This window comes from Anastrepha ludens, chromosome 6 (genome assembly GCF_028408465.1).
Source record: "Anastrepha ludens isolate Willacy chromosome 6, idAnaLude1.1, whole genome shotgun sequence".
Classification (NCBI taxonomy): Eukaryota; Metazoa; Arthropoda; class Insecta; order Diptera; family Tephritidae; genus Anastrepha; species Anastrepha ludens.
This window is the reverse complement of record NC_071502.1, coordinates 38,328,055-38,350,604: the sequence shown is the minus strand read 5'-3', so window position 1 is coordinate 38,350,604 and position 22,550 is coordinate 38,328,055. Positions and strand designations below refer to the sequence as shown.

Here is a 22,550-nt window from a genome sequence, read left to right as displayed (position 1 = left end):
CATTTCCACACATAGAAAGAGATGGCAACATATGTAAGTGGTGTTGGAGCTTAAAAACTTGGAAGCAACAAAAACTACAATTGGCTTTGAGAAAAGAGCCCACACGTAAGGCAAGTGAGCTAATGACGGAAGTGTGCATAGTACTACATAAAAAACACACTTCCAGAGCAATACGCTCTCCATGTTGATGTGGCATCGGGAGCGCATTGTCACGGAACTGTGTGCAAATACTTATAAGAGACTTTGTTTGTGTTTATTGGAAAAAGTTGCCAGTACAGAAGGTGGAGAGTAGGCGTGCGAAAGTTATTTTTCTTTGTAGGTGATTGGAATACAAACTGAGAGCTGATTTGGCTTGCGGTTCTACAACTCACAAGGAGAGCGCATTATACACACACATATGTGTGCTTTTATGCGCAAGTTGGTTTTTTTATTTTATTTTTTTGCTGGCTTATTGGAATGTTGCTACTCGTAGGTACGATAGGTACAACTTTAGTAAGCTGGTAGGCTATTGCAATAGCTCAGTTCCAATTCTCACGCTCGCCCATCCGATTGGTTAAACGGTTAAAAACAATTTAGACAGAAGAACGTTGAGGCGCGTTTGAGAAACATTCGAAGGTATTACAATGATAAAAGGAGTATATATAAGAATATATACGGAAAAATTGCTAGCTAGTTTTCGTGGGAAAAAAAAATTATTTACAATAATTCGGCAAATTTCGCTTGCTTGATATTGTGATGCTTCTATTGTGCAAGCCGTTATAGCCGTTATGCGTGTGTGGAAATCCCCAGTTACCACGTTTGCCTAAATCGAAGCGCTAATTTGGCTACACTCATATGCAAATGCAAGCATACTTATGTATTATATGTGGATCTATCTTTAACTCAAGTCATAAATGGATACATACATATATGCACATATAAATACTTAGAGCTTGCAAATATTCAGAGGAAATAAATTGTGTTTAAAGATAAGCCGTGTGCAAGTTCAATTGTAGTCGATTCACTGACATGAGTATGTGTATGTGCATGTGTGTACTTGTATAAGTAGCCTAATTGAATTTTTTCGACGTTAACGTTTTGCATATAAATACAAATATAAATATATTTTACATACGGAAAAAACAAGTGTTTAATAAAGGTATAAAATTACTCTATACAAACATTTAACGTGCAATAACAAAAGCAATTATTCTGCCTAGACGACTATTGAAAATAATCGCGTATAAACTTATCGCCTTAACTTAAACGACTTTATTGACGACTCCATCATCATCGCCATTGAAATCTCGCGTCAGATTCGTTGTTCGGTACTTCATTGTTATAACTTCAGTTCGTTAGTTGTCGTTTGTTTCCATTTTTCCCATTTTTCGGTGTCATCGTTGTTATTGTCTTGATTTTTGTACATACTTATTCACACATGCATACAAATACACATACCTGTGCCGTGTGCTGTGTGAGCTTCATTCTATTCAAACTGCTCAGTGAGTGGTGCAATGGTCAAAGCGCGTAGCTCGTTGATATTTTTCGTTGACGTAATGCAGCTTTAGGTAGAAAATAAAAGAAAAGAAAAAAGAAATAAACAAATAGAATTAATTATGTATAAAACCTTTAGCACATAACAAATTTCTAAAGAATAAAAAACGGAAAACAAAAAAGTTCACAATACGGATTTAATAAAATTAACAACAACTCATTCAAACAGTATCGAGTCGCCAAACAAGTATTACCAGCCGTGCGCTGTGAAGCGAAATTAAATTAACGAAAACGCGAAATACTAGAAAAATATATGCAAATGTACAGTAAACATCTATAGGTAAATACGGACACAACAAATAGAACCTTGCTCAAGTTTATCGTTCAAGTACTTGAAAGCAAGCTGAACAGCAGCAGCAGCGTAACACGAAGCAAGACAAGCAATGCTAGTTAATTTAAGCAGGTGGCAAAAAACATGCGGGTGAAGTCCTCCAACTGATGCAATCAACCGCAAAATATCCTATACAATCAAACAAACAAAAATATATTGACATTTACATTTACATTTATATTTACACCTTTGTAGCAATTGACTAAACGCTTTTAGAAAATTATAGAAAAAGCCCACCAAATAGTAGCCGCCGCAGAAATCCCACAGTTACTAGTAAAATAGAAAATAAAAAAGAAATTAACTAATAAAAATAAAGAAAAAAATAAAAGTGCATAAAAATAAAATAAATCGCAATCTACTCCAAAATCCAAAAGGAAAACAACAATAACTCACTGCTGGAGACTGCAAAGACCCACAAACAGTACGAACAGCAGCAATTCAGAATTTTCACAATTTTAGCTAATCCATATTAGCCACCACGCACGCATTTAGATAATTGTACGTATAATAGTAAGTACTTATAATTTAATAATTTACATATTTCTGCGCTGATTTCACACATCTTCCTATTTATGTCAACATTTCTCCAAAAAACAAAAAAAAATTATAACTTCACCCTCAAAAACACCAAAATGAAGCAATAATCGCATTAGTGATATATTATGAATACAAATTAGTTTAGTGGATTAGTGGCCCTAATGTCATTCTTATATGCTGACTTAAATGGACAGATACCTGCAAAATTTCAAAAAAAAATTTTTTTCATAAAATGTTAGCATAATTCTTTAAGAATATGTCAAAAAAAATTTATAACGTAAATTTAAGTATTTCTTATATTATAGATCGTCAACCGTGACGACTCTATTCTTTGCGTTCGAGCGCTGGGAGAGGAATTTTCATGCATTCAAACTTTAGACGCGTTTTTCTCAAAGCTAAATTTTTCGAATTGTCGTACACTATAACTCGAAAGGTTATTAGCCGATCTCCCTGAAATTTTGCACACATCTTTTTTATGATATTACTTTCTATGTGAATTAAAGTTTTCGAAAATTTTTCGAAAAAATAATTTTTTCGAAGCAAAAATAGTACGAAAATTCGCCCCAAAATTAATTTTTTGTTTGCAGCATTTTATTCCGCGATTTTTTTCCATTTGTTTTTAATTCATATAGAAATTATGACATTAATAAACAAAAAAATTTTGATTTTTGGATTAAATGATTAAAATAAAAGAAAAAAATTTATATTATTTTAATTTATAAATAAACTGTATTTTGGAAAAAATTTATTGACTTCTTCATTTTAAATAATTTTAATGAAAATGAGGGAAAATATGACCGTTTACAGGTATCTGTCCCCTTAATATCCTTCCAACCAAATCTGACTGACGCCCAGTCTATTCCCGAGAACTTATTCGACTCTGATTTTACACATTTAGCTATTACAAATCTGTTTGATGACTAGCTAATGGCCTAGATTGACGGCGGCGTTAATCGGGATTACCGGCGCTGTTAATTCTGATCAAAATTGTCGTGTGACAGATGGTTGATACGTGGATTAGTGTGATTTGCTTATTGGATAGTTTTGTCAGTAAAAGATGGGCCGCAGTCTGTATTTGTTGACTGTTGAGTATTAATTACCCTGACACTAAGAAATAATTTTTAACTAATCTTAATTATTTTTATCCAATTTTTATCTTCATTTTTAAAAATCTTAAATTGTTATTTCTCAAACTGCTCCGAAATATCACAACAATTAATATAATTTCGACCGTGTTAAAGCAAACTAACATTGCATCCACAGATAATAACTATCATTTTTCGTCAATGTTGCCATCGTAAATTCCCCTAATTCGCTTAAATGATGAGTATTATGTGAGTGTAGTTGTCAATCCGCATTTGTTGCACTTAATTCCTGAGATAATTCCGAAATATGTCGTTAATCCCTATAATCCCGTTAATAGGCTATAAGACCACAAACTAATTGTGATCCCATAAAGATGCTACTTTTGCCAGCATGTTGCCCTCAATCCCGCAGTAACCACGTGCCTCGCATAGCATAACTGTGTTTCTTGTTGCCAGAAGCAGGAAGGGTACCATAGCGCTCCTTAACAAGCATGCTAAACGTACGTTAGGAGAAAGCCTTTTGACCGCTTAGCTAAACCAGCCCTTCAAAATTTTATCGCGGTGTATGCTGACAAAGCTCGAACTAGAAATACGAACGCCCATGCGATGCCAAATTTGGTGTTCATGTTTAACCTGCATATGTACCAATGCACAACAAATGTTCCCGCCTAAAAACTTCATCGCTTCGATTTTGTTGCACTTTGGTGAAAATGTTTTACATAAAAAAAATAAATCAATAATTTGTGCTTTCACTTCTCTTAGGTGTTTCGCCGAGCTCCTCCTCCTATTTGTGGCGAGCGTCTTGGTGTTGTCCCAAAAAATGGAGGCGCCTTAAAACTGTAGTTTTCGTACAGCAATTGTTTTTATGTGGCTTTTTCATGTTAGAATTAGACTCGGAGGTCTTATATTTCCTGCCAAGGGGCGACCGCTATTAGAAAAAGACTTTTTACTTATTCATTTTTCTGTTTCCTGCTGCTTTAATTTACATAAAATGTCTTAAATTGAGCAAAAGAGGGAAGGAAATTTTGAGTGGTTGTCGAGATAATGCGGTTAAAAAATTTTAGAGTTTAGGTTTTTGTTATAGAATGAACTATATTTTTTATAGTTTTTATGTATATTTTAAATTAAATTAAGCAAAAAAATAAATAAATAGTTAAAGCATGACAATATAAAAAGGGCTCCATAGAACGCGAAATCCAAGTACACATTTGTTATTGTAAATTGGCCTGTTAAAAATGACACCACACTGCAGTTGGCAAATATTTCATATTTTTTGTTGTGGTGTGATACTCGAAGTGCGTTAATCGCAACCGGTTATTGCAAAGATACCTTTTTGGAGTTGTGATTCATTCCTTTTCGTTTTTAATTGCTTTCACTTACTTTACAAACTTGAATATCATTGAAAGAATCATAACTAAAAATAATTTAACAAGAAATTAAATGCATGAAAATTTAATCACAGGAATCATAATTCAACAAAATTAGCTTTACTAAGAAGCTTTAAAAGCCAATAATATTATTTTATATAATCTTTCAAATACCTTTTCTTCTCAATAAATAACGTTTTATTTTTTTTTTTAATATTTTATAAGCTCAAATGCGTTTTCTGAAAAATTAAATTGTGCTTTTTTGAGGAAAATGTGCGTTGTAATTTTATATATGTATGGATAAAACGAATTTTCCAACTTCACGTAGAAGAAAAGGAAAGGAATTGACTACGACCTAGAACACCTTTTGCATCTACGTAATTCGTTGTTGTTGTTGTTGTTGTTGTAGCACCATAAAACTTCCCCATACATGTACGGGGAGGTCTGATAGAGTGACACTTATTTTCTGAATATAAATCCAGGTTGTTCCAGTAACGCAGAACCGACTGTCGTAGGAACATTCCGCAGTTCGTCCTTAAAATTAGGTTAGATTCGGTTATAGTAGCTTGCCGAAGCCACACAGAGACCATTTTGGTCCATAGCGATACCAGATCAGAGTCCTATTTTTAGCGAAAATATGCATCGCCCAAGATGCGCGTACTGTTGGTTAATTTTTAGAGTCGTTCAAACTCCCGTTCAGGGATACATTCTAATATTTGAAAACTGAGAGCATTCAGGGAGCATAGTCACGTCTCTCGAGAGCGCAGGACAGCAGCATTGGAGATGATCCAGGGTTTCTTTAATAACCGGTTCATTACATTTCCTGCAAGCATCGTTAAGAGTTACATTTAGCTTGTAAGCATGCGCTGCAATTAGTGTCCCGTTAGTATGCCAATTAAAGCTCTACAGTTCCTTCTATCCAACGATATAACCGATTCGGTGTAACTATCGTCGTATGCGCGTTTACACATAATCCAACCAACTTTGCAATTGGTTAAACTAAGCCATCTGCCTTTTGACTTTCTCAACATATGCTCCTCTAGTTCTTTTTGAATTGTGGGGAGGGGTTTAAGTACCTTACTTATTTAATCCCCTGTAAGTTTCGCGCCATCTTTTGCTATGTTGTTCACTATCTCATTTCCCTCTATGGCTTTATGAGCCGGAACCCAATAGACACAAATCCTGCAATTACGAGAAATTTTGTTAATTGCCTCCCTGCATTCATGGACATATTTAGATGATAGATAATATGATTTTATCGCTTTGATAGCCACTTGGCTATTCACGTAGAAGTTTATTTCGCAGTCAATTGCTACTTCTGTGCATACAAGCTCTGCTGCTTGATTTAAACCAAAAAACTCAGCTTGACACACAGTGCAATAGTTAGCCCATGCAAATGGTTGCCCAAGACATCATCGGCCTTCCTAACGAATGCTGAAAGGTTCTGTGTATATAGAATAATTCCTAAGCATCACCCATATCTAATAACTAATTCAAATATTGAAAGACTAAAACATAATCTCAGTAAAATGAATGTATAAGAGATCAGTCAATGATTAATCTTTTTTTAAATCCGTCAATTAATCCCATTAATCCATTTTTTTTTTGTGTTTTGTTTGCCCATTGACATTTTTTTTCTAATCACTTTCCCATATCCAATTGTTCCCTTTAATTAGCGCTCAAGGATTTTACACAATTCAACCGCTTTTTTTCATCCATACGAGCGCATTGTATTTATGGTATATACAGAAGGAATATAGAAATCCACCAGAAAACGTCTTAATCACAGAAGACTGTGTGGTGTATGCATCTAAATCTATGTATTTATATATGCATGCATATATGTACAATACATATATCAGTTAAATGTATGTGACAACTGTGGTTATTTCTGCATTTAAAATGCCTTGACATTGAATTCCAATGTTGTATTCAACTTCCTGCTTGTATACACCAAGTGTATGTATGCAGTAATCTACTCACCTCCAGCAGGTGATATTTCGCTATCTGATTGACCTATGAGTAGACAATTATGTACATTTATTAGAAGTTAAATGCACGCATATATGTATACATCTATTTACCTTTTATACATATCGCACTTGTTACGTTAAAGCGTAACAACTCAAAATCTTAACTCTTTCAGTAGAGACGAAAAACTGTTTCCGTAAATATTAATAATATATTACAAGGAAAAAAATATGTAATTGCACGAAAATTTCATTAAAAACAATATAACGGTTGTTTCATTCTTATTTGTTTAGTAGTTGCGCTAAAATAACAAATTTTTGAGTTGTTACACTTTTCCTGAAATTTTTTTATACACTTAGTGGTATATTTTAAGCAAACCGTTTGGTTGTAAACAGGCACAATTCAAAATGTTACACTTTATGTGACACAAATTTGTTCAATCACTTGGAGACAACTAAAAATGTAACTCTTTAGTTGAGACCAAGGCGAATTTATTACAGGTGACAGCAAACACATATAAGTAAAACCCTACATGTATTTGTTGTTGCGTTTGGTGCAAGCATCATGTCAAAATCAGCAAGCAAATGTAAACATACCAATACATACAAACAAAGCATATCATTTTGACGTAAGCCATACCTACGGCGAAAAATTCAGCTGAGTGAATGCTGTCACCTTATTAAATCCACCTTGGTTGAGACAAAAGAAGTCATTCTGAAAACAAAGAGAGAGTCATAACGGTTTTTTTAACGAAAGACTAGACAAACCACTGAACGATTTTTATAGTGGGTAGAGATGACCACTGTACATTGTTTTCTTGCAAAAAACTAAAATTTGGAAATTTTGAGTTGTTACGCTTTAACGTAACAAGAGCGATATATACAAATAACATCTAAATGTTAGTCAGTTCTGTCCAGTTATGCATACAAACATACATATACTACACGCCCAGCAGCCAACAAAGATGCTAAAACATCCCTCTCTCTCTCTCACTTCACTTTTTCTATGGCGCTTGCCCTACCGCAATACAAATTTCTCTCTAAACTGCCAGTGTTAATTTTTCATATTCCTTGAAAAATGATTAAAGGTTAAAGATACAATACATATGTATTAAAAAAAATATAGGCTCCGACCCCATGTGTTCTCCCATCTCTTCTTTTGAGAGAAATATTACGAATTTTTCAATGAAATTCACAGGAGATGTTCACTTCGTGCTTATTTTGCTAAAACTAGCACCAACACTATTCTGTTAATAATAGTTTTTAAGTTATTTGTTGATAAAGTTTGTCTTTTATCTTCACCAAATTTTGATAGAATAAGTGCATTTATCACATTTATTTTAATAAATATTGAAACTATATTAACATACACATACGTTTTTAACTCTTTTTATTTATTTATACCACAAATTAACCATTTATATTGCATTTTTCAGTTGCTAACTCCAAATATGCCAGCTAAATTTACAATAACTGAAAAGCATGGCTGAATGGAGTGCTGCCAGAAGCAAAAAATAAAAAAAATAATAGAATGCCATTGAAAACGAAGCAACATAGGAACATAATTTCCACACACTCTTTTCTGTTAGAATAATGAAGGAATGGGGGTTTACAACCTCTAAAGTGTATATATTGAGTTCATAAATACAATAAATACAATATCGATATGATTTTCGAAATACAGTTCCGCTTCACGTAAAACTCCGATGTGCAGCGGAGACGGTGTTTGACTATTAAGGGTGATTTTTTTTGCAGTGCGGCCGAAGGCCGCCTACGAAGAAAAAAGTTTTACGCAAAATCTTTTAATTATTCTTTTTTATATATAGATATTTAATATATAAAAAAGAATATATATAATATATTCATAATATAGGGAAAATTTGGAATTAAAAATCGTGCGATGTTTTAATTATTCTTTTTTATATATAGATATTTAATATATAAAAAAGAATATATATAATATATTCATAATATAGGGAAAATTTGGAATTAAAAATCGCGCGATTTTTTATTCCAAATTTTCGCCTGCGGCGCTTTTTTTTTCTTTTCTTTTAAATATATATATGTATAATATAGTGAAAATTTGGAATTAAAAATCGCGCGATTTTTTATTCCAAATTTTCGCCTGCGGCGCTTTTTTTTCTTTTTTTTTAAATATATATATGTATATATATATATCATATATTCATAATATAGGGAAAATTTGGAATTAAAAATCGCGCGATTTTTTATTCCAAATTTTCGCCTGCGGCGCTTTTTTTTCTTTTTTTTTAAATATATATATGTATATATATATATCATATATTCATAATATAGGGAAAATTTGGAATTAAAAATCGCGCGATTTTTTATTCCAAATTTTCGCCTGCGGCGCTTTTTTTTTCTTTTCTTTTAAATATATATATGTATAATATAGTGAAAATTTGGAATTAAAAATCGCGCGATTTTTTATTCCAAATTTTCGCCTGCGGCGCTTTTTTTCTTTTTTTTTAAATATATATATGTATATATATATATCATATATTCATAATATAGTGAAAATTTGGAATTAAAAATATATATATCATATATATATGTATATCATATATTCAAAATGCATACAATCAAACATACTTTACTGAAAATCAAGCATTAATATATATATGTATATAAATATATACATATATCCATAAATATACCTATATATATATATATATATATATATATATATATATATGAATAGACGTATATAATATAGAAATAATTTGTAAAATTTTGTATTTCTAGTCATTTATTATCTTCTAAAATTGTTTATTTATACGATGTCTGGCAGCACTTCGGCTGGTTGTAGTAACCAAAATAGGAGGATTCTTAGTCAATTTTACAATTTTTAAACTCAAATAACTTAAAAACTATAAGCCTCCGGTAGGTTCTGTTTTCAGTTTTAAGATGGGGATACACCCCTCTACCCCCCCTTATACCCCTTTTTTTAAAAGGGGCGGGAGAACAAATGGGGATTTCCCCAAAATATATAAATATAATGCGTATATATAATATATAAAAAAAGTAAAAATAAAAGGATTTCTATTTGTAAAATATCTAAAAAAGAGTATTGTGAAATACAATATTCTGAACATGCAATGGAAATATTACAGTTTTACCTTCGCTTCAACTCATCCTAATTGATTTTAGCTGATTGATTCTTTGCTATAATGCATTTCCTATGATTACGCTCCTGAATGACAAAACTCTCTAATGTACGCTCTGGAGCGCAATACTCCTTCCTCTTAAATCGAAAAGAGAGAAAATACGTGCGCTGGAATAAACCACTCAACAACAACGAGTCAGCTGGGTTCTGTACGAATTTCTTCCAATTTTTCAACCGCCTGTCATTATACCATGCCGACATACGTATGTATGTACACATATAGATATTTCTTCTATTATTTGTCTCCTATGATACCGTAACGGGGATTCCAGTCTCGTGCTTATTCTACCTTCCAAAGGAATGTTGGAAGCGTGTAATACAATCAGGAACAGCAAGCCAGTCGCGTGAACACTACTTTTTCTAACATACACGATAAACTCGGAATACAAATTAGTGCTTTTTCATAAGGGTAACTAGTTACGCAGGGTTCGATCAGCAACCAAAAAAGGCAATGTTATTGTAAAGGTATTATGAAAGAGGAGGAGTTTTAAATTATTGTACCACCTGTCATTTTATTTCTGATTGTCACAATCTTTTTTCCCTTGTATTAAAGCTTTCCTTACTTGGTCTTTAGTGGATCTACTTTATTTGGAAAAAAAACTTATAAAACATCATTTACCATTAATATTGTATTGTATTAAACAGTCTATAATGAAATGTAATGAAAGGAAGGCCTCCTATGCGTTAGAAAGATCAGGTGGAGAAGGACTTGGCTTCACTTGGTGGGTTCACCTGGTGCGGGTTAGCACAAGAAAGAAACGACTGGCGCGCTTTGTTAAACTCGGCCAAAATCGCGTAAGCGGTTATCACGCTAATTAAGAATAAGAGGAAGAAGAAGGAAATGCAATGGCGCACATTTTTATGAATTATTTTAATCCAACATTTCTTACCCGTATAAGTCATTTTGGTGCTTATTTCATAAAATCTGGAAAATATTAAGATTAACGGAGACGATGAAGAGCTAAAAAAATTTACAAAAACATTCCTCAAATTTTTTAGTGTTCCTGGCATCGTCTCCTAAAGGCTTGTGTGCGGCTATTGTTGCCATAATTCTGGATATGTCTGCTCGGGGATTTCTTAACAACTCGCTAGTTTTGGATTTGTAGAAATTGAGCCACGTTTGTTGAGTTATTTCCCAGGTATCCGTGTTAGTCCATCTGTTAACGGCTTGCTTCTGGAATAGTAAGAAGATCTTCCTTTTGCGCACGCCTTGTGGACAGCCTGTTTCTGCCGCTTCGAGATCGCTATAGGATGCCCTCTTTCTTGCCAGTTCAGTTCATCTCATAGCCTTCTATGTTCCTATGGACGTACCCAGATGAGAGTAGTGTCTGTTGTGCGCGCTAAAGCACTAAGTTCTTCTTTGCATTGGCTGAGTATTTTTGTATTGGTTTTAGGTGACTTTAAAGCTATGATGGCTGTTTGACTATCTGAAAAAATGCATACTTCCGATAGTATTGTGGATGGTTTGTAATTATCCTGCAAGCTTCCTTTTTCTCGAGAGCTTCTGCTTGAAAAATACTATTCCAATTCTCCAAACGAAAAGACATGGAAGTTTCGAGGTCTTTCGAATACACACAAGCACCGGCGTCATAATCAATCTTGGATCTGTCAGTGTAAGGGGGAGTTGTGTTTTCTTTGACTACTGAACTCAAATCCTATTCCTTTCGCACGGGGAACCGCTGAAAATATATAAATAGGATACTCCTTTTTGCCTGTTTTAGAGTCCAAGGAAATAACACCAAAGTTTGCGAATTTTTCGTACTCAATGCTCCAATACAATGTTAGAAGAAATTCAATTTCAGAACCAAGTGGAAAAAATGAGCTTAAATTTCAAATTTGTAAGTGCTATGAGGCACTGGCATAGTCTTTATCGTTTTCCCACTTTTCTAGACAACTGACTATGAGTTCAGTAATCTCATTTATAGCTCGAGTATCTATTACCTATTTATATATATATAATTCGCATGCATATCCTTTGTTGGGAGTGCAGCTGAGCTCCTCGTCCAATTTGTGGTTTTCGTCTTGATGTTGTACGAGAAGGGGTCTCGATGTTCAAATAGAGCGATCGTTACTTTTATTCTGCCTCCGAATGGCAGACAATTTTATATGAGGGTCTTTTTCATAGCAGAAATACTCTCAGAGGTCTGCCGTTGCCTTCTTTGATAGAAAACTGTTTTCTATCGCTTGATGTGTAAAGCTTACTGTGGCCGTCATTTCCGAGGCAACCGAAGACAGTCAGGCACAAACCCTTTGGACTACGGTGGTCGTTAAAAGTGCTCAACGTTTTGTAGCTTTATTTCCACGATGAAATTTATATACAATACATTGTTATAATCTTCATGCAAATGGATCCGCATAATTTTCTCATTAATCTCACACACCTATAAGTGTGTAAATATATACATACATAATCTAAAATTTTGGGTTACAACAAACTAAAGTTATGTACAAACGCCTTAGCAGCCTATTTTTTAAACAATCCCATTTACTACTGGGTAAGCACAGAATCTATGTATTATACAAGTTCAGGAAAGTAAATTCAAATACAGTACGTGTATGTGAATATTTATCTATGTATGTGAGCGCATGCTTGGGTAATTTTTATGTTTGCCTGCCCTAACATGCATTGAATCGTCCTTTGTCACATAAAAATACAATACTTGTGAACTGTTGTGCCACTTTATATGTCATTGAGGGCGTTTGAGTTACAATATACACACACGCATGTATGGTGCATAAGTTTACATGAAGAAATATTCGTATTTTGTATAGACTATAAAATATAAAGGGTATGCAAGCACATATCTGCTGTGTATGTGTCGACTTTATTGAAAAGTTTTAATATTAAATTTAAATTTATAAATCTCTTGCACGGATACGTAGCAAAAAAATTTTACAGTAGACACTTCATTATTTTTAGAAAGTTACTTATTGTAAATATTCCGGTGATAAAAATTGTCTCATTGTTTCGAGTAATTCGTGTTCATACAGCAAGTCATATTCGATAAAAAAAGACACTACGCATACGCAACAAACTAAAGGCAACTCTACGTATACGCAACTTTCCGCTAGTACTTGTACAATATGTACATGCTGGTCCAATAGTAAATGAACTGAGTGGATAAATTTGGTTAGGTTAAGTAGAAATTTCTGTTTCAACCTGGAATGAAGGGAGTGCATTGCTCCAGTGCTGCTCATTCTCTCCAAATAAAAAAAAAATTGTGAAATCGTTATATGGAGGGAATTATAAAAGGAAAAAAAAAATTATAAAAAGTTAACTGGATGTTTTAGCAACTTCAACTTGCACTTTATTGTATTAAAATTCAATAAGTTATAAAACTGCATACCAAAAAATAGTTCTAGAAATTTTAATTAAAAACCGTTAGTTGGAATGGGAAGACTGTGAAATGCTTCTAATTTTTGCTTATAATCTGAAAATTGGCCTTGTATGATTTCCGTTAGAAAATACGCTATTTATTTAAATAAAAACAATGAAAATGCAAAAAATAAAAATAGTCAAAATTGATCAAAATGTTAATGTGGGATCATTTTGTCGCAGAGTGTAAGCTCTTAAGGAATATGAACGCATTGAGACATCACTTGAAAGAAAATACGGTAGCTAGGGAAAAACTTGAAAAATATTCGGTGGAGTTAAGGAAGTAGAATCCAAAATACTCAACTCTTAAAAGCAACCCAGGAATTTGAAATATTTTGTCATGATATCAACTCGTTAACTTTCAAGCACCTAAGCTGCTTTCGATTCAGCAACCACCTCGCGGGTCGTGAGCAAAATTAACAAAAAAACGCTTGGATCGAACGTTGCATACGATTTCCTAGCACTGCATTATTTTTATTTTGAGAGTTCGCAAAGAAAACAAAAAGTTTTGAAGCAATTTTTTATGATTAAAGAAAAGCAAACAGAACAAAAACATTTAAAAATGTAAAAATGTACAGTGAACGATTAAATTTGATAAGAATACGCATACTCCGTAAATTTATGCTTGGAATCGCTGATCTAAGTATCTCGCCGGTGAGCTAAGAGCCTTAAACAAAGTTTTTTTCACAAACACATTTTTTGCAGATAAGGGTAGGGCACCTCCTTACTAAACCCGAATCATTCTATGATTCTGATGTACAATTGCTAAATAGATAAACTTAAAGTTCAGTACGTACTGCTAAAAATTTGTTGGTCTCAGCCTCATTTAGTAGAGAAGATATAAGGTTGCTCATTGATTATCCAAGCGTTTTCAACCGCCTGCGATTTCTCAAGCAAATATTAGGTCTGTCCACTAAGACAGCTTGTCGGCAGTTTTTGGAGGCTGATGGAATGTCCGAACCAATTTTGACGAAATGTCAAACCTTGGACAGAGTTTGGAACGTTTTAATTCCTATATAGTCGAATCTTTAGGGGTTTGAACCATTTTATATTCATTAAGAATAGTGAAAGCACTTGGCCAGCAAAGTGTAGGGGTGACTAGATAAGTTATTAGATAGTTATTGCGTCGCAATGTCCTTTCGTTCTGCTACGTCCAATTTTCTGTCCATATATAGTGAAATGATAAGGCCATCACATTTCGATAAACTTTGACAATACTTTTTTTCAAATTAATTTTAATAAATTTTTTGTATAAAAATGTGTTTCTTTCTTTAACAAGCCTTTGTGCCAAATTTGTAAACATTCATCGAATTTTTACGAAAATTTCACACTTTTCACTCAAAATGTTTAGGAAATGTTTGGCTCTGCGGTTGTATAGCCTAAGAGTCGCGTAGTGTAAGCTTGAGGTATTTTAAAGCACCAGCTCAAAGTTCAACTTAAATGCAGAAAATAAATGTAACGGTTAATTTCGATAGAGTGCATCGAAAGATTTGTTTGCAATATACGGAAGTTACCGAACACATTCTCCGTTTAGACTTATTTCTGGTTCTTAAGTTAATTTTTGAGCTTTGATACCTATACTGGTATTGTATGGTAAATATATTTGCGCTGCATTTAAGCCCGCTATATCGCTCTGTTACGAGAATTTGAATAGCTTTTTTGTTTTTGAATAGCCTTCATTAAGTCAAGAGCTCTCCCCATTCTAGAGTGTTTGAGCAATGCAAAAACTTAGGAAGCATCTCAAACTCTACTATAATTAAAATATTCCATGACAAGTAAGAAATTTGAAACATTTTACATTCGAAAAACCCTTGAAACTGGTAAACACATAGCAAAATTAGTTTGTGGGCATTGTAGTTATTAAAAGCCTGGGAAACATATTTTTTCTGTGAACCTTAACTTTTCTTATTAATAAGCAAGCTACAGGTTTTCTGATTGCACTTCATTTATTTTTTTTTTCGTTTGTTTGCTTAATATTATAATTTTTTATTTTACTCTTAGTAAATTGTGTAAAAATTCCGAAAATGTGTTCCACATACACACAATATATAGGCATTTACTTTCTTAGCACACAGTTCACTCCTCTTTCCTATCTAATTAGGTTCTTATTATTGGATCAGAAACTGGACCATTTTGGAATCGAGTTCCGTTTAAATACTTAACTGCTCCTTTTGGTATAATTCCTGTAGTTCTATGTAAACAGTGATTGTTATTGTATATACATAAAAACGATAAAAAGTCATAGTCAAGCTAAAGACAAATCAGCATAAAAATAAAACCAAGCTTTGAAAATAATATAATTTTTATTATATTATATAATAAATATTTAGTCTGCACATTTGTACGTGCATTTTACCAAGGCAATCATAAATAAGCCAGACATTAAGAAGTCACCGTTGAATGTCACGTGCTTTTCTTGTGCTTGAACTTCCACCTCTAGACTATGACAAAGAGCTGTCAGCGATTATCTTGTGGAACAACGGGTATTTAAACATACAAACATTTGAGACTGGCAGCGATATCGTCGAAAAAGTGCTAGTCAGTGACAATGTCACTAATAATTTTAATATGCATAAGTATGTATGTGTATGTGTAGATATGTGTGCTTAAATATTAAGGCGACATCACGAGGCCATAACTTCTTTGAAAACTTCTCTATTAAATTTTTTGCATTAATTTTTGCGACCTCAGCATTCATTACGAAGGTCGTGGAAGACTATCGCAGGTCGTGTCTTAAAACTAAATTCACCTACCTACACCTTGTTGTTTCGTGCCAATTCGTGCTTGAAACACTGCCAACTTGGTCCAAACACCAAAAATAATAACAACAACAAATTCATTTAAACCTCATCTTACCACACTGGCGTGGATGGGGTTGGGAGCATAAACAAATATAATACTTTGTAGCGCAAGGCATTAGCACGGATATCACCGAATTATATCTATTTGCATAACTAAATGAATGGCACCATGTACATATACTCGTGCATACAAACATACATATATGTGCAAATGAGGTATGTGACACTCTGTGGTACACACATTTATTACATTAACAAATACATACAACTACATTGGTCTTGGCAAAACTACAATACTTCAAGGAGATAAAATCAATCAATAAGCAGTGGGCGGAAGGAGGTCTGTCTACCTATGAGAAAAGGTTAAAGGCTAACGGGTAAACAGAATGTGGGTCACTCAATATTTAATCGTAATGCATTTTTGTATTCTTCTTGAAATGCATTTATTAAAGCTAATCAAAATCTGATGCATATAACGTGGGCGGGAGAAGACTCATTTCCTACTTTAATTGCAAATATATTGAGAAAATCAATAATAAAACAATATAAAGGATAAGTAAGGCAAGCATTTAAATCTCTGCTGTGCAATGGTACTCCTCCAATGTAGTAATTTAATGTTGAACTATTGTAAATGAGCTGGCTAAGCGGTGAACCATGAATGTTGTCTGAGTCTCTGGCACGGCATTCCCTTTTAAATGATTTATGTCACAGCTATAGGAGCGAGGAAGAAGTGGAGAGTGTTGATCAATGGCAGTGACTAAATCCAGATAACTAACAAACTGAAAAGTGGCGTCAAAGAGTCAAAGTCCCAAATCAGTAATTTCATTAAGAGAATTTAGAACCGAGTTCTCTATAAAATTTAAGATAGATATTAAATGCTTTGACTGAGCAAATGACACATGATAGCATTTCTTAGTGTGATACTTTGTATAGGGTGGGCCATGTAAAATTTGCTTTTTTAATCGGCTATAAAAAAAAACTAATCAATATTTTTTCAAACTTTTTTTTTTATTTTGAAGATTGAGCATTGTCATTTACGAATGAAAAATAATATAGTTCAAATGACTGCCACGACTAGTTTTACAGTAGGCCATTCGATCAACCCAATTTTTAAGCACATTTTCGATTGTTTGGGCTCCAATTTCATGAATGGCAACTTCGATTCGTGTTTTAAAGCGACAATTGTCTCTGGATGGTTCACATAGCATTTGTCCTTAACGGCTCCCCACAAAAAATAGTCCAACGGGCTTAAATCTCAGCTCCGAGGCGGCCAATTGATATCGGAATTCAAAAACGGTAGCCAAAAGTTCGAGTGAAATTTTGGCAGTGTGACAAGTTGCACCGTCCTGTTGAAACCAAATGTCGACCATGTCATCCTCTTCTTGAAATGCAAACAAAAACTCGTTGAGCATGTCACGGTAACGCTCGCCATTTACTGTAACCGCGGAAGAAGAAGAAGACTCACCACTTTGGAAAAAGGTTTTCAATATTTCCCAATTTTGTTCAAGCGTATAGCGTCCCATTTCGTAAATGTCAAACCTTTAAGTAAATTATGAACACATTTGACATGGCATTTGTGTTACCATTCTCAAAAAAATAGATGGTTCAAAAAGCAAACGCTATATGGCCGTAGATGTGAAGTAGATTCCTATCACACCATGTTACAACGCTATTGAGATCTGAATGAATCTGTTTGAATCAGACAGGCTTAGTACAGTTTTAAACATTTTTAAGTCATTTGCTTATAAAAGAAGCTCAGAGAAATGGAAACATTTAGATATGTCATTAATAAAAATTATAAAGAACAAAGGGACCAAAAAGCTGCCCTGAGGGACACCGGAAGAGGCAATGAAAGGATACGAAGGTACATCATCGACAGCAACTGCACATTCAAGATAGAAAAGGAGCGACTTTATCCATTTAAAGAAAAAAGAGTGGCACTCAAAACTATTTTAAGATTAAATTTCATCGCTCATTAGAGGGGTGAAGAGATTTCCCTATATTAAGAATAAGAAGGGGAATTTTAAGGCCAAAAAAGTTACATCACAATTGGCATAGCTACACCCTCATAGGGAGTGACAACAACCGTAATAAAGGATGTTTAATCAGCAGATTTGCTACTTAGCTATGGCGAAAAAGAAATTTGTGCGGGGAACTTTAGCTGCCACGTCATTTGGGAGATTCAGCCGAATTCTTCACGATCATTTTACAAGCATTCTCACACTCATCCAATCAGTCGTTGTTCAGGCGACAACGAAGTGTCATCGGTTGAGTTTTGTCACATATCACTTACATAAGCTAAACTTTGTTAAACACATCCCCAGTGACCTCGGCCCTTCAGCTGATTCTGTCAAATTCGCTCAGAGCCGAATAACGGTCTGCTAAATAGCACACCTCTAAAAATCTTTTCAACATGCACCGTAACTTAATTTAAGGTATAGTTACAGTTGTACTATAAGTCATTTGGAAAGCATTATCAGTAATCATTTAAATTTCTCTTGCTGAGCTCTTTAATACTGGAATTGGTGGTTATGCTTACTAGCGCATGTAGAGAAAATCAAATATCAGTTTTACGAGGAAGGATTAATAGGGCTTTTAAAATTGAAATTCGGCAATATTCTTTTACAGCATAGTCTTTTTTTAGCTCGATGCACTGATGGTCTCCAAATTTGCATTTGTTTTAACCTTTGATGGCACCTTCATTCTACTGAAATCTCATAGCACTAAGCAATTCCTTCATAATAACAGAAAGACTAAATAATTGTAATGCGCTAAATTTAAATTATGTTCTGTTTGAGAGGCAATACGTCCAATTTATAAAATTTTTCCATTGCCACTTTGCGGACTTGTGCGTCAGTGTATTGGCCTGGTGAACGAGAATGGGCTAAATGCGCCGATATTGCTTTGCATCGGCGTAATATACACCTGAAAACGTTTAACCCTCTTCAAAGTAATCGACGCATATAACACCACACGTGTCACAAGAAACTATCTCCGCAACATTCTTGACCCGCAGATTCACCTTAGTCATTTTGTCTTCAATTCATTAAGGGTAGCCCATTATATTGATTATCCCTTAGTCTCTGGAGTGCAAAAATTCATTTAGTTTGCAATTAAATACCGCCAAACACCTTCACACGTCGATCGTCCAACATCAGACCATGGACTTTATCGACTATTTCTGGTCGTGGAGCGACCTCAGTTGGGTTACTTAAGCGTTCAGCGTCTCCAAAAATGGAGTAAAAAGGAGATGATTGATAGTAAACCCTGGAGAAGCGAGTCTTAGTACTTTTCAAGTGTATCTGCATGGCAGTTTTATTTGCTTTTTTTTATTTTGCACAAAAATAATGTTTCCTGGCATTCGAAATACATTTTTCCATTTTTAGGAAATTTTCTTTCCCGTCTACTTATTTCGGCATATATCAGTTAGAAAATTAAAATGCGTTCTTTGATGCAAAATGTTTTATTCAATTTTCAGGGACGTTTTGACCCATCCTCATAGCAATGTGGTAAATGTCGGCAATGGTTTTGAACACTTAGACTCCACACTCTCGCATGGGAATTTGTTACAATTGTTATATAATTATTATTGTTGTTGTTAATCAGATTTTCGCGGTATATTATATCTAACAAAGCTGTTCATTCATTGCCTTATATCAGCCAGAGGCCTCTTGCGGTAGAAGTCGTCACATTTAGCATTAAACCGATGCGGAACGTGGATCCTAGGGAGTGAAAGTAATATCAATAATGACCAATAGCATGTGAAATCTTGTAGTCGGTATAGTGAAAAAAAACGCAATCCGCGATTGTCTTTTAACCAAATGGCTGAGGAGAAAATAATCTGCTTCGTATGGCCAAAGGCATCTCCAAGCACTGCATCGGCTAAGAAGAAGTATTTTACTTAAAAATGTAGGCGTGTGACCACCGAATGTTTTATTTTTATTTTCATTTATTCATTTTATAATCTAATTGCATATATACTGCGTCATAAAAACCAAGATAGAGGAAAATCAGATGTGAAGAGGATTGCAAAAGGAATGGTTTGGTTGCGAAGTACCGGATGTGCTAATAATAATTAGCCACTTTTATAGTAAGAAGCCTGTGTAGAATTGTTATTTTTATCTCGAATGTATGTATTCACAATGATATAAGCTAATATCAAAGATTTTTTTCCTGCGACACAACTGACCTAGAAAGTGATAGTTTATATGTGTACGTGAATGTATACATGTAGATGTACATTTCATTGCAGTTGTGTATAAGCATCGAATATATAATAAAACGAACATAAACTCACCGCCCACACCCAATCAGTCGTGTATGACGTCAGAGGCATAGCCAATAACTATTAAGAAATACCTGTAATGTTGACAGCTTTTCTTCAGTCTTCACACTCAACGTCACCGGCACCATCAAAGTGGCGGGTGAACAATTTTCTGGCAATATTATGGTTTTCTCCACCATTTTTACGACTTTCCACATTTCTTTCCACAGTATATTAGTTTGAAAAATATTGATCACCGCTAGTTCTTGAGCTAACAGACAATAAAGGGTATTTCGTCGGCTGGTTTCTTATAAAGTTACATATTAAATGAAACTTTCACGCTCAAAAAAGTGGAAAAACTTAATATCTCACATGCATATATCTGCGGTAGATTAGCTCAAGCTCTTTTTACGATTATAGGTCTATGATTACCGATAGGCTGAAGCTCCAGATCTGAGTTTGATCGATCTTTTGGTTCAACAAAATGGTGAACCGTGCCTCAAGCCTATCAAACAATCAAACTGTAGCGCTAGATAATCGTGTAACCAGCCGTTTTGATGATATCATTTGGTCTCGAAGAAGCAAATATGTGCCACCGTTAGATTTTTTTCTTGCATAGAATGCCACTAAATATCGATGTTATGTCGACAAAGCAGGTCGGGCTGTAGCGATCAGAAATGTGCTGGAAATTACGCAAGCAAGATAAGAGATGCACTACCAGTCGAGTCATCTATCTATATGAAGCTATATTCATTAATTAACAGGAGTTCAGCTAATTCGATGAAAAAGGTCATGATACGAGGGGTGCCTTTTATATGTCGGGATTAGAGAACAAAAACAAATTTTAATCATCGAAAATCACTTTATTGTTTTTCAAAATATTCTCCATGAAGATCTATACACTTTTCCATGCGTTTGAACCAATTGTCGAAGCACTTTTGCCACTCTGAATGAGGTACCTCCAAAACATGCATTCTGAATGCCGCTACCGCTTCTTAAGGTGTCGAAAAACGTTGACCTCTCAGTTTGCTTTTTACGTACGGGAATAAAAAGAAGTCATTCGGTGCCAAGTCAGGACTATACGGCGGATGACCCATTAATTCGATGTTTTGTGAAAGTGATCCGTCTTTGGCGATTGGTTTTCCTAATTTCTTGGAAGACAACTGGCAAACAAATGGTTGTGTACCACTCAGAATTTACTGTTCTGCGTTGCTCTAGTGGTACGGTTGCGACATGTCCAATTTTTCCGAAAAAACAGGCGACCATTTGCTTGGAAGTGCTTCGTGCGCGAACAACTTTTGTGGGATTTGGCTCATCTTGAAACACCCATACAGTCGACTGCTGTTTACTTTCGGGCCCATACTCGTAAATCCATGATTCATTACCTGTCACGATGTCATGTTCGTGTTTCGAAGCCCCGCGATCGTATTTTTTGAGCATTTCCTTCGACCAATCGACACGAGCTTTTTTTTGACCGATTGACAAATTGTGAGGGATCCAACGCGAACAAATTTTTTTGACATTCAAATGTTTATGCAATATTGAATGTATGCTGGTCCCACTAATGCCTAAGATTGTCTCAATCTCACGATAGGTCACATGACGATCTTGTAATATCAGTTCGCGCACAGCATCGATGGTTTTCGGAACAACAACTGATTTTGGACGACCTTCACAAAATTCGTCTTGGAGTGAACTACGACCACGATTGAATTCACTTTACCATCGATAAACACTAGTCCTCGATGGAGCTTCATCGCCAAAAAATGAATTAAGTTCATCCATGCAATATTGCTGAGTTAATCCACGCCGAAAGTTGTAAAAATTATCTCACGAAAATGTTCACGATTTAATTCCATTTTTGGACCGAGATGAATCTTTTAAGTTACTGTAAACAACACAAATAGCGCTGGTATTTCAAAACGTTCTGAGTATGTAAAAGCCAAAAAATGTCAAACTTTGCGATACAGCTGTCAGTTGCCAGATTGCAACACCAGGGTTGCCAAATCCCCTCGTATATTTTAAGTGGTTTTCGTTTATTTCAAATTTAAAGCATAATTATAGTTTTTACAGACCACTTAGAGCTAACATGAGCTTAA

The 22,550-nt window shown here is 34.4% G+C and overlaps 1 protein-coding gene across 5 annotated transcripts in view; it reads left to right on the top strand.

Annotated features, from left to right (window-relative positions):
- The first annotated feature begins 505 nt into the window (after positions 1–505).
- The window catches only part of LOC128866232 (protein GDAP2 homolog), a 145,880-nt gene continuing 123,835 nt past the window's right edge, over positions 506–22,550 (top strand). The window contains exons 1-2 of one of the 5 annotated variants that reach the window (XM_054106796.1): positions 506–615; positions 2,060–2,362. The gene's annotated coding sequence lies outside the window, so the exon portion shown is untranslated. Of the gene's footprint in view, positions 616–2,059; positions 2,375–22,550 lie in introns of all 5 variants that reach the window. The other 4 variants (XM_054106797.1, XM_054106798.1, XM_054106800.1 and 1 more) reach the window with 4 other exon arrangements.